This window comes from Gracilinanus agilis, chromosome 4 (genome assembly GCF_016433145.1).
Source record: "Gracilinanus agilis isolate LMUSP501 chromosome 4, AgileGrace, whole genome shotgun sequence".
Classification (NCBI taxonomy): domain Eukaryota; kingdom Metazoa; phylum Chordata; class Mammalia; order Didelphimorphia; family Didelphidae; genus Gracilinanus; species Gracilinanus agilis.
The window spans coordinates 455968574-455982343 of NC_058133.1; the positions used below are offsets into that span (position 1 = coordinate 455968574).

Genomic DNA, 13770 nt, shown 5'->3' on the forward strand with positions numbered 1-13770 from the left:
TTTGGGAATTTCTAATTGATTTTTCTAGTTTTTTAGTTGTATACCCAATTCAATGATTGTTTTTTTTCTCTATTTTATTAATGTAAACATTTAGAGATAGGAATTCCCCTACACACACACACCAAGTACTACTTTGGTTATATCCCATAAGTTTTGATACATCGTCTCCTCATTGAGATTCTCTTTAATAAAATTATTATTTTAATACTTTGTGTTTTTTTGCTCCATATTTTTGTTAGAGTTAAATTATTAGTTTCCAATTAATTTTTAATTTATCTTTCCATGGGACTTGATTGATTATAAATTTTATGGCATTGTGATCTGAAAAGGATGAGTTTATTATTTCTTTTCCATTTTTGGTTGTGAAGTTTTTATGCCCTAATAATTTGTCAATTTGGGAGTAGTTGACATGTAGTGCTGAAAAGAAGGTATATTCTTTTTGATTTCCATTGAAATTTCTCCAGAGATATATTAAATATAACTTTTCTAAATTTAATTCTCCTGCTTAACTTTATACATTTTATTTTGGTTAGATTTATCTAGCTCTGAGGGAAAGGTCAGGTCCTCCACTAGTCTAGTTTTACTACTTCCCCTGTATCTCTTTTAGCTTCTTTAAAAATTTAAAGACAATACCATTTGGTGCATGTGTATTTAATATTGATATTACTTAGTTGTCTATACCTTTTATCAAGTTGTAATTTCCTTTCTTATCTCTTTTATTAGGCTTTTTTTGTTTTAGTTTTGTCTGAGATCATTATTGCTACTCTTGATTTTTTTTTTACTTCAGCTAAAGCAGTATAAATTCTTCTCTGGCCCCTTACCTTTACTCTGTGTATGTCTCCCTGCCTCAAGTGTTTCTTATAATCAACATATCAGAGGATACTTGTTTTTTGGTTGTTTTTTTTAATCAGAACAAGGCTTTTATTTAGTCATTTCTTGCATTTAAAATATTCCTCAATGACATCTTTGGCCTGAGATTCCTTGCCATAGTCCTTAACAACAACGCAACTGCAGCCTACCACTTTAAGAGGCTTTCCTTCTCTGTCAATTTTACAGAGGCCTACTCATTCATCCAGCTTCTCGTTGTCATCAACCTTGATCAAGCTGATTTGGTGCTCAGCACACAAGGCCTCAACCGACTTTACATACATAGGACTTGGCATTTGTCCAAGGCTTTGGCAGCTTCACGAATTCCATGAGCTAGACCATCTTGGATAAGTGCAGTCTTTAGCACTTCTTGTAGAGCAGTGTTAAAGTCCATTACACCTCCAGCAGGAATGCCTTTCCTGGCCATGGCAGTGGTTCACGGGTGAAGCTTAATCTTGAAAGCACCAGGGAGCCTCTGCCTCCTGGTCTCCTCAGCTAAGACAGGGAAAGAGAGGATACTTGTTTTTAATCCACTCTGTTTTCTGCTTCCATTTTATGGGTGAGTTCATCCCAATGACTTTGACTTTTATGATTGTTATATTTTCTTCCATCTTATTCTCTCCTTCTGATAGTGCTTTTTCTTTCTCCTTTCACTCTGTCTTGCTCACTAGTGTTTTACATTTAATCACAATACCCCACTTCCCCACCCCTTCAATTATCACCACCTTGTCTTATCTCCCTCCTATTTCTCTAAAGAGTAAGATAGAATACTGTACTTAAATGAATATGGTTGTTATTACCTCTCTGAGCCAATTCTGAGGAGAGTATGGTTTAAGCATTGCCCAACACAACCCTCATCAACCCCTCCCTGTAAGTTTTTCATACCTCTTTAGGTGAGATAATTTACCTCTCCCTTTTTCTCTCAATGCAACACTCTTTTTCACCCTTTTTTTATATCATGCCATATTAATCAATCCCATAACCTCTATCTATATCTATATCTATATATACATACATACATATATGTGTGTGTGTGTGTATTCTTACTCTTCTAATGATGATAAAAATTTTAGGAGTTAAAAATTATATTTTTTCATATGGGAATATAAACAGTTTAACCTTGTTAAATCCCTTAAATTTTCTCTTTCTTGTTTACCTTTTTATGCTTCTCTTGAGTCTTGTATTTGAATATCAGATTTTCTGTTTTGGTCTGGTCTTTTCACCAAGAATGCTTGGAAATCTATTTTATTAAATGATCATTTCCCACCCTTAAAAGAATATACTTACTTTTGCTAGGTAGGTGATTCTGTATTGTTAAGCTACTTCTTTTCTATTCTTGAATATCATCTTCTCATCCTTTCAGTCCTTTAATGTAGAAGCTGCTAAGTTCTGTGTGATCCTGACTGTGGCTCAATGATATTTCAATTGTTTCTTTCTGGCTGTTTGCAGTATTTTCTCCTTAGCCTTGGACCTCTAGAATTTGGCAAATATGTTCTTGGGAGTTGTTGTTTGGGGATTCATTTATAGGTGATCAGTGGATTTTTAAAAATTCTGTTTTAGTCTTTTGTTCAAGATTATCAGAGCAGTAACAAGAATATTCATTTAGAAGAACAAAAAGCCAAGAATATCAAGTAAATTAATTTTTAAATGTTTTAAAAGGTCTGGCTGTATCACATTTCAAACCATACCATAAAGCAGTAATCATAAAAACAATCTGATACTGGCTAAAAAATAGTGGTGGATCAATGGAGTAAGTTAGACAATCAATACATGACAGTCAATGACCATAGCAACTTTATTTCATAAACCCAAGATAAAAGCTTTTGAGGAAAAAACTCACTATTTGACAAAAATGTTGGGAAAACAGGAAAATAGTATGGCAGAGATAAGGCATGGAACAAAACCTCACACAATACCCCAGAATTAAGCCAAAGTGGATACTCAATATAGAGATAAAAGGTGACACCATAAACAAATTAAGGGAACATAGAAAAATTTACTTTTCAGATTTATAGATGAGGGATGAATATATAACCAAATAAGAAAAAGAGGACATTCTGAAAAAGGAAATATATAATTTTGATTACATTAAATTAAAAAGGGTTTGTACAAATAAAACAAATGCAACCAATGTTAGAAGAAAAACATCAAATTTAGAAAAAAATCATATATCGAGTATCTCTGGCCAAAGACTCACCTTTCAAATATGTAAAGAACTAAAAACAAAGCATTCCCCAAATGAAAACTGGTCAAGTGATATGAACAAGCAGTTCTCAGAGGAAGAAATTAAAACTATCCATAAGCATATGAAAAAAATGCTCCAAATGAATATTGATTAGAGAAATACAAATTAAAACAAATTTGAGAGATCATCTCATACTTATCAGATTGGTTAACTGACCAAAAAAGGAAATGATAGATGCCAGAGGGATGTGGGAAAACTTGGCCATTAATATATACTGTTGATGGAACTATGAACCGATAAACCATTCTGGAGGATAATATGGAAAAAGGTTCAAAGGGCCACAAAGTTATGTATGCCCTTTCAACCAGCAATACCATTGCTGAGCCTATATCCCAAAGACATCAGAGATTAGGGAAAAGAACCTACATATACCAAAATATTTTTTGCAGTCCTTTTCATGGTGTCAAAGATTTGGAAACTGAGGTGTCCATCACTTGAGGAATGGATGAGCAAGATGTGGCATATAGTTGCAATGGAATACTATTGCACCATAAGGAGCTTTGAACAGGTTGAGTTCAGAAAAACCTGAAAAGATGTATATGAACTGATACAAAATTAAGTAAGCAGAATAAGGAGAACAATGTGTACAATAAGAGAAATACTGTGCAGTGATCAACTGTGAAGGACTAAACCATCATCAGCAAATCAAATCTCCAAGATAACCACAACAAACTCATGATAAAATACTGTCCACAACCAAAGAAAGAATTTTTGGAGTATTAGCACAAATCAAAGAATGTCAATTTCCACTATATTTTCTTCATGATATTTATATTATATGTGTGATATATGATACCTCTTATGACATGAGCAATATGAAAATATGTATCACATGAAAGTACAGATGTAACCTATATCAGAATATTCATGATCCATGGAGAAAGGAAGGGGACAGAGGAAGAAAATTTGAATTTTAAAAGGTCAAAAAACAATTTTCCAAACTTGTTTCTACATGGAACTGAAAAAAAAATTTAAGAGAAATTTTTAAAAATTTAAAAGAATATGAGGGCAGTTTTCTTTGATAATTTATTATTAAATGATGTCTAGGCAATTTTTTTGTCATGGCTTTCAGGAAGTCCAATAATTCTGAAACTGTATCTCCAAGATCTATTTTACTGATATGTTGTTTTCCAATGTGATAGTTCTTCCTTTCTTTTCTTTTTTCATTCTTTTGATTTTGTTTTATTGTTTCTTGATTTCTTGTGAAGCTATTAACTTCTAACTACTCAATTCTATTTTAAATGAATTATTTTCTTCTGTGAGCTTTTGAACCTCCTTTTTCATTTGGCCAATTCTACTTTTTAAGGTGTAATTTTTTTCTTGCATCACTTTCATTTCTTTTCCCTTTTTCCTTTGACTGTTCATTTCATTTTTTAAATCCTTTTGATTATCTTCTAGAGCCTGAGACCAATTCTCATTTTTCTTTGAAGTTTTTCATGTAGTTACTTTGATCTCACTGTCCCCTTCCAAGTTCTGGCTTTGTTCCTCTTTGTCTCCATAATTATTTTCTATGTAGATAGGTTTTTTAATATTTGCTCATTTTCCTAGCCTTAGGTGGTTTTTTCATGTTTGCTTATTTTACTAGCCTTTTTCTTGACTTTTATCTTAAAGGTAAGTGGGCTGTGTTCTCCAGGTAGAGGGGGCACTCTCTCAAACTTCAGTTTTTCCTTGCTTTTACTCTCAGCTCTAGTTCTGGGTTTCTTTAAGTTTCAGTTCTGTGCTTACACTAGCCAGGCTTTCTGCAGACTATCTCATGCTAGATTTTAAGGTCTCACTATAGGCTTGGGCAGGTGATCTTGGCCTCTCCTTGGGCTGGCACCAGTTAGGCATCCTACAGATAACTTTATACTGGAGTTTGGGGCCTCACCTTGGGCAAAGGGTCAGTGCCTCATTTTGGGCTTACACTAGCCAGGCACACAGTAGACTGCCTTATTCTAGGGCTTGGTTCCTCACTGTAGGCTTGGACAGGAGCTCTTGCTCCCCTCCCCTTCAGCTTGTATCCACCAGGCACATCAAGGACTGCTTTGCACCAGTCTCAGAGCCTCATTGCAGAACTATGCTAGGGCTTGGAACTTCAAAGGGGTAAGCATGAAAGTGCTCTGGTGTTGGGTTAGACAAGATCTCAGGGTCACAAAGTTGGCTTAGGCCCAGGTTCAGAACTTGGAGCAGAGGTGGTGGGTTGGAGGGTCTTGCTTCTGACTTGTGCTAGCACTCCTTGGTGTGGCTTCACTGTAAACTGTTCTCCCCTCTCACCCTAGTGAAACAGACTCTCTCTGCCTAACTTTCAAGTTGTTTTCTACAGGAAAACTGCTTCACTTTGTCTTCTTGTTGGTCCTATCACTCCAAGATTTGTTCTGAAATGTTCTTTTAAAATCGGTTGGAGAGGATTCTCAGAGATGTGCTCTGAGTGTCTCAACTCTCCCATCTTAGCTCTGACTCCCAATGATGAGAGTTTCTCAGTCTTTCAAAGTTTTTTGTTTTTTTAATGTTATCACCATATATTTTTTCTGGATCTGCTCGTTTTTTTCTGGATTAGTGCATGACAGTTTTCTTAGCTTTTTTTGAAGCCATCCCTTTCAAGGGAAAAATACACACACACACACACACACACACACACACACACACACACACACACGTATATATATATATATATATATATATATATATATATGCACATAACTATGATCTAATTTAAAAAGAAATCATGCCCTTCATAATTTCTTTCAATATTTTGTATGACTTTCATATATCATAATTTATCCAGCCAATCCCCAATTGTGGAGTACACCATTAATTTCCAGGACTTCTTTACCAATCCAAAAAGAGCTCTTCTTGACTGACTGATTGAAATTACAAGTGCAGTCCCTATTTATTTAACATTACTTAAGTTCCTACTGAGATGAATATATATTTATATTATTTTCCATTCACAAAGCACTTTCATGTCCATGGTTTCATCTGATTGTCCCATTAGCCAATAGGAAGGTAGGGGATAGGGTAGATTAGCAATAATTATCTCCATTTTCCTAAAGACGGATTTCCATCTCAGAGAGAACAAGTTACTTTCTCTAGGTCAAACATCTAGTTCTCTGTCAAGCGGGGGCAGTGGCATGTCATCCAGTTCTAGGTCAAGTGCTCTCATAATTTGATTCTGCTAAAAAATATATTTTTTGGAAGACTCAGGAAAGCTTGTTAAACAAGCAAGGCATGAATATTTTCCACCTAATCATCTCACCATCTACCAAAAAGCTGGAGGAGCATGTGTTCTAGCATTCATTTGGGTTTTTCAAATTATAATAACTCCTTGGTGATAATTGTGTCCTTAATGACAAAACTTCTTCATTATTTCAAAAAGCTATTATTTCTCTAGTGTTAGTAGTCTGTACTTAGTATAAGCATCCAATTTCTTTCCCTTCTACTCCAATTTTAGGATGCTCGTAGGAGATATAACATAACCCTCCCTCAGGGACTCATTCCAGTAGCTGAGCTGATTAAATTGGTCCGTGCCCCCCAGGACATTCAGCATCTGCCTTCTAGATCACAGCCCTTTAGCCAATGTTCTTCAGGAGTTAATCCAGTTGAAAAAAAAAAACATTATTCTTCACCCACTCTAATGATCAACTTCTTAAATTTAATTAGGCTGGTCCTTGGACAGTCAACATACCACCCCTCATTTTCTTCTGCTTGAAGTTCTTCCCCTTTGGGAGGGCACTTGCCATAACTTGTATGGTACAAATATAGCTTTCAAGAGTCCTTAGTTACCTCCAAAGCACCCTGAGCCACTAGAGTAGGATATAAGTGAAGCCTCATGGATATGTAGCATAGTAGAGAGTGTATTGTATTTGAAGATATGAAGACCTGAGTTCAAATCTTATCTTAAATATTTAACAGCTGTGCAACCCTGTACAAGTCACAAAATTCCTTGGTCACAGCCTCTTTATCTACAAAATGAGTGTAATAAAACTACCTGTTTCCCAGGATTGCTGTGAAGGTCAATTAAGGCAACCTATATAACAATGTAAGATAGTGATATTTGCAGACCTTAAAGCACTATACACTAATGGGTCCCAGAAGTCTTATTGTTGCTTTAAAACTATTAAATCACACTAAGCTTTTGGGGACATCCTGTATAAATCATCCATCCATCGATCCATCCATCATTCATTCATTCATTTTTACTATTATTTATACCAAAAAATCCATTTTCTATATTGGCATTTAGACAGAAATCTCTGAGAGCTGAAAGAAAACAACCACCCCATTCAAAGTTTCTAATCAAGGCTTAAGGAACTAGTCACTGTTTCCTCATCCCACTTTATCTGAATCCAGCATAGGGACACACAGGAATCTGCCAATGGGAATTAATTACTTAATCATCAAAACGACATGAAAGTGATCAACGGCTAAGGTTGTCAAGCACAGCACTCAACAAATTTTCATTAAAGGAGTGCATTTGCCAAGGAGAACAGAGCACAAGCATCCTAGGGGACCCAAAGACAATCACTGAGGATGAATACAAATTGACTAATGAAAAGAGCTACAAGTTGGTAATAACCACAAGTTTCAGGAGACTAAAAGGCACAAAGTTTGAAAGGCTCAAAAAACTTTGGTCTCCTCCCTTGAATGGCTTTCAGGGCTGATGATAAGATAGGCTAAGAAATGAACAGTATGCTGCTGCCTTATATTTGTATGACTTTAGTGTATAAAAATACTTACGATGAATGATATCATCAGATCTTCTTAATAACTTATGACATAGCCACAGTGTATATGATTAGATTAATTTTTAAATTGTGAAAACTGTGGCTCTGAGAAATTAAGCAATTTGTCAAATTCTCTATTTCCTCTACAGGGGTAGAATACAAAAATATGAATAAGAACCCCACTAAATGAGAAGGTTTGGATGGATTCATATAAACACTGGCAGAGAGGATAGCCATACTCATCACCTGCCAAGTCACATATAAATATTAAAGTACAGTAAGAGGTAGCTGTAATCTTACCTGCAGAAGAAACTTTGCATGTTAATTCATAATAGCTTTAAAAGTAATCTTTTCTTCAAAAAGATGTTGACAGTTTTTTCCCCATAATGTACACATCCAAACAACACTTTTCAAAGAACATTTCTTGAAAATGATTTATTTGGCAATGAAAAAGAAGGAATGTTTCCTTTAACTGTGATAGAATGTCAATAACATTGACCATATTATTAGTATTTGGCCAAAGTTTTGTTGCCTTTTCCTGTCAATATAAGTACAAAACACACAAATATGTGTATGTGTTTATAGGTGTGTGTGTGTGCCTGTGTGTGTGCATACACATATATTTTTATAAACATCATTTATTTAGATTTGCTTTCACATTACATCTCTTCAAGTCTTCCCATATTACCCTAAATTATACCTCTCAGCCATTTCCTCATCCATAAAATGTAAGTGTTAATGACACCTGTTTCATAGGATTGTTGTGAGGATCACTGGAAAAAACATATGTAAAGCATACATTGGAAACTTAAATGCTAAATATTGTTATTATATTCATATTTTATATAACATTGATATTTACATTATATTCATATAACAATGTTATTCAATTCCCTAATCATTTTGCATATTTTTTAATATTTGTGCTATCAAAAATAATTATTTTATAACATTTTTGTAAATATGGATATATTCTGGCTCACAATAGTAACCTCAAGGCCAATAATAGATTCTCTATGTCAAAGAATATCAACAATTTAATAACTTTTCTTTAATAATCCCAAATTATTTTCCTGAGCAGGTAAATTAATTCATAGCTCCACTAGCATTTGATAAATGTGTCTAAACTCTCACAATTTCCTATCTGTGATAATTCAGTGTCTGTGAGCTAATGCTCTGGGGTTATTTTAAATTGTATTTTTCTGATTAACAATTTTAAATGTTTTTAAGTGGTTGATAATAGTATGTACAAATATACTTACACATATGTGTGTATTTATTCTTTTCAAAACCATTCATCAAATTTCAAAATTAGTCTATTAGGGAATGACTCAAGCTTTTTTTATTTTTTAAAAATTCCTTACACATACCTAATCTCAGAATTTATCAGTGGTTTTATATGAAAATTAGCTCAATCTATTTATTTTTATGGTTATAACCATTTTGACTTTGTTTATAAAAATCCTTTAACATTTTATATATCAGGATTTTATATTTTGTATTTTATAATTTGTTTTGTGACATGCTATAGTTATGAATTATTACTATATTGCTAGATGTGAAAAAATTACCTTTTCTAATTAATGCAATTGTTTCAGAAAAGGAAAAACTGAACCTTTCTCCTCTAAATTATAACACTTGATGAAAATGACCCAATGTCCCTTGATGATATTAGCTCTTATGCCAAAGATATCTTTTGAAGCATAAAGTTTTATCTAATTCACATTTTCCTTGATGGTAAAACAGATCTTGAAAGGCTTCAAATGCTTTATTTCATTCTTTAGGTACTTTGCCTCATCTTCAATGGTCCATAAAAAGAGCATTTCATTACCTACATCTATTGAAAATGATTTGTTATTATTTCTTTTAAAAATATTGTTATTTATTTCATTAAATATTGGCAATGATATGCGGAAAAATTTAATATTCACTTTTAACATTTCAAATTTTAATTCCTCTCCCTCCTTCCTACAAGTTTTCCCTTTTTGAGAAGGCAAGCAATTTAATATATGTACAGATAAGTCTTTTTCCTCTTTCATTGATCTCCTTACGATACAGAGTAGGGTAAAAGGTTATGTTCAGTCTTATATTCTGTTAGGAATAGCTTCAAATTGTTCTCCAGAATGGTTGGACAATTTCAGAACTTCATCAATAATGCATTAATGACTCAATTTTTCTACATCCCCTCTTGCATCTGTTACTTTCCTTTTCCATCATGTTTGCCAATCTGTTAGATTTTGTTTTAATTCAGAGTATTTTTAATTTGTATTTCTCTAATCAGAAGTGATTTGGAGCATTTTTCATGCAAATATTGATAGCTTTGATTTTTTTCTTCTCAACCCGCCTATTCATATTCTTTGACATTCATCAGCTGGGGAATAGCTCTTATATTTTTATATATTTACCTCAGTTTCCTCAATATTTGAGAAATGAGACCATTATTGAAGAATCTTGCTTGAAATTGATTTTAAGGAGCAATCTAATCTATATATGGATCTTTAAAATATGCATGACTCACTTTTCAAGGGTCACAAGGATACAAAATCTTATTTATGGATTATCCCTCTATACTTATCGTGTGTGTGTGTGTGTGTGTGTGTGTGTGTGTGTGTGTGTGTGTGTGTGTATACACAGAGTGGTAGTAAATAGAAAAGATAGGGGGAAAAACCCAGAATAGAAGAAACTAAAAGAAAGTTAAAAAAGACTTCTTCTTTTTAATACAAAATCCTATTCTTCTCCACCGTGTCATTGCTATTGAAAACATTGTCCCTCATCACAGTACCTTAATGATACCCTATTCTCCAACTCCATGAGCATCCTCCTCTTGGTTTCATATACCTCTTGACCCAGCATGAACATCGTCATCAGTTAATTATTTTAACTAGAGTCTACCCATATTCTGGAATCCTTTATCTTCTTGACCTTCTCCCCTCGACTTGTTAATGCTAACCATCCTATAATACCCCACTCAAATTTATCCTCCTCCATGAAATTTTACACTCTTCCCCCAATCTGCACCAGTTATAAATGATGTGTCTCTTCCCTCCCTTAGCAATATTCATAATTATAAAAATATATTACTTATGTTGTACTTTGACTATGAATAATCAGTTTATAAACTCTACTACAGAAACAATATAGTATACTGGAGTCAGAAGATGTGGATGCAAGTCCTTTTTCTAACAGTTACTGTGTGATCTCAGTCAGAATTTGGCTAAATCTTAGAGTATTGGTATATTTCTAAGTTTACTAATATTTCAGGAGATTGATGTAAAGAAAGTGTTTGACAGCCTTAGAGTTCTATAAAAGTTACATTAGAGACTATGTGTTATTCAAGTTAGTAAACATTTATTAAGCACTTAGACACTAAGAGATGGCTGGGTGACAATATGGATAAAATAGAGTGAGAGGACTGGAGTCAGAAACCCATCTTTTTTCATTTAAATCTGGCCTCAGACACCAGATGTGTGACCACAGGCAAGACAGCTAACCCTGTTTGCCTTTGTTTCCTCATCTTTAAAATGAGCTGGAAGAGGAAATGGCAAATCACTCCAGTATCTTTGCCAAGAAAATCCCAAATGGTGTCACAAAGGGTTGAACACCACTGAGAAACTACTGGCTGATTTAGACACCAGACATTGTATTAGACACCCGGGACACAAAGACAAAAATAAAACAGCTCCTTTCCTCAAGGAATTGACATTTAATTGGAAGTAATGTGAAATAAGCCTGAAGGGGCAGTCTGAAGCCAGGCTATGAAAGCATCACAAAGAGGAGTCTGCGTTGGATTCTAGGAGTAACAGAGACACCAGAGCTTATTGAACAATGTAGCAATATGTCAAGTTTTTTTGGACTTTAGATATATCACTTTGGCAATTGTATGGAGGATGGGAGAAAGGAGAGGCTGGAGTTAGGGAAATCAGAAGTCTTTTTCAATAATCTGGCCTTTTTCCTTTCTTGTCCTGCTAAGTAACTTAGTATGTTATCTTGCACATAGTAAGAGCTCTATAAATATTCAATTGAGTTGAAAGAAACTGATATGATTTCTTTTTCAGATGTTTACACCTCTCTGGCTGGAATAGCCTGTTTTCCAGGAGATCTTATTCCATTTAAGCAGATAAGCCTTGAGCTAACCCAAAAGCAGGAAAAGGGATGTATTCCTAGAAGAATGAATGAGTCATTATGAAGAATACACCTCTAGGCTAATTTGAAGGTGCTGATACTAGGGCTAGAGGAGAAAAATATGTCCTATTAATGACTTTTATTCTTCTAAGTGCTCTTTCTAAGAAGCTTTGGATAACAGATGGTGATTTTGCAGCCTCCAGACACCTCACCCAGCTAAAAATGTAGGACTCCCTGGGTCCCACTATACTGCTCTTAACTACATGAACAAAACCAGCCACTATGATTCTCAGCACTTAACAGTCTGATCACTCTCGCAAATTATATACTTGAACATCTGTTTACCCTACTTTATTTCTCACATGAAAGCTCTGTTTTTTTAAGCTAGTGAACAATAATACCAAGTGACCTTCGGAGCCATTTTCTGTGTACGAGGGGGCACCAGAGATCCCCCAAATTTGGGTTAATTATCCAAAAAACTTGTTACTGATATATTTTTAAATGCCTACCGTAGTGCAGCATAGAGGATAGAGAGCCAACTTCAAAGACAGGGAGATCTAGATGTGTCCTGTTTTTGATGTAGACTAGATGTATGATCTTAGAATGGTCACATAATCTTTCAGAGCTCTAGGCTCTAAATTGACAAATTGCAAAGAAAAAGCCAACCCACATTGGTAAGGAGAGTTTTCTTCCCTAAAAGTCCTCAATTCCAATAACATATAGTTCCATTTCCAGTTTCACTCTATCTCCATTCCCAATTCTTATCACAGTGTCTAGCACATAAGAAGGGCTTAATATGCTTATTGACTGATTAAATGTCATAGTCACACAATGGTCCCAACAGGTCTGAATCTGCCACTTACTACCTGTATAATTCTAAGCATATAGTTTCACTGTTCTATACGTTAATTTCATCATCTGTAAAAAAAGGAATTGGACTAGAATTTAAAAAATACTCATCATAAATCTATGACCTGAGGAAACAGCCAGCAGCTGAGACTTATCTGTAACTTGTTATTCCCTAATTCCTGTCTCCTTGTGTCAAGTTATCCCAAATCATAAATTCCACAAGGGCAACACTATTCTTATCAGTTTTATAATTCACTCAGTATCTAACACCGTACTTTAAAACATGGCAATAAATATTTGGGGAATGAATGAAAATTCTCAGTTTTAGATGCAATACTTTGGCCTCCAAATAATCAAGATCAGGAGTCAATGAAAGAAGGGAGCAGAGGGGTATGTGTACTATCATAAAATAATTGAACAGGAGACAGAATTAGAGATAATCCAATTTATCTATAAAGAAGGTTGCCCAATTGAGAGGTAAGAGAGGAGAATAACTATTTAAGGGCAAGTGCCATTGAAATCCACATGAGAAGAGACCTATAAGAAGACCTCCCTAAAGTAAATTAATTGAAAGCCTTTGATTGAAGGAGGAGCATAATCACAATGGTGTTATAGAAAAAAATATATATCTTGGTAGTGTGTAAGACAGAGTAGGTAAGGGAAGAAGCTTAATATAAGAAAAGTAGAGTCTAAAGTAATTGTGTAGGTGGGAAGCAATAAGTTCCTGAAATAGAATGTCAGCAGTAGAGAAAAAAGGATTGATAAAAACGAGGTGATAAACTAGGAGTCAGTGAGATTATGAGCATATCTGTGATGTCATCCCATAAATCCTCTACAGGGAGTTCACTTATTGGATGTATCTGATGAGAGGAATTAAGGGATTTCATATACAAGATTCACAACAAGTTGAGAAGGGAGGGATACTTTTTGATCTATACTTCTTAGGGATGTAATCTCATTGGTGGGATCATGATACCATCTTAG

General features: G+C 34.4%; 1 pseudogene; it reads right to left on the minus strand.

The window, feature by feature from the left end:
* Nucleotides 1-857: 857 nt before the first annotated feature.
* Nucleotides 858-1294, minus strand: LOC123247105 (annotated as a pseudogene).
* Nucleotides 1295-13770: the final 12476 nt, after the last annotated feature.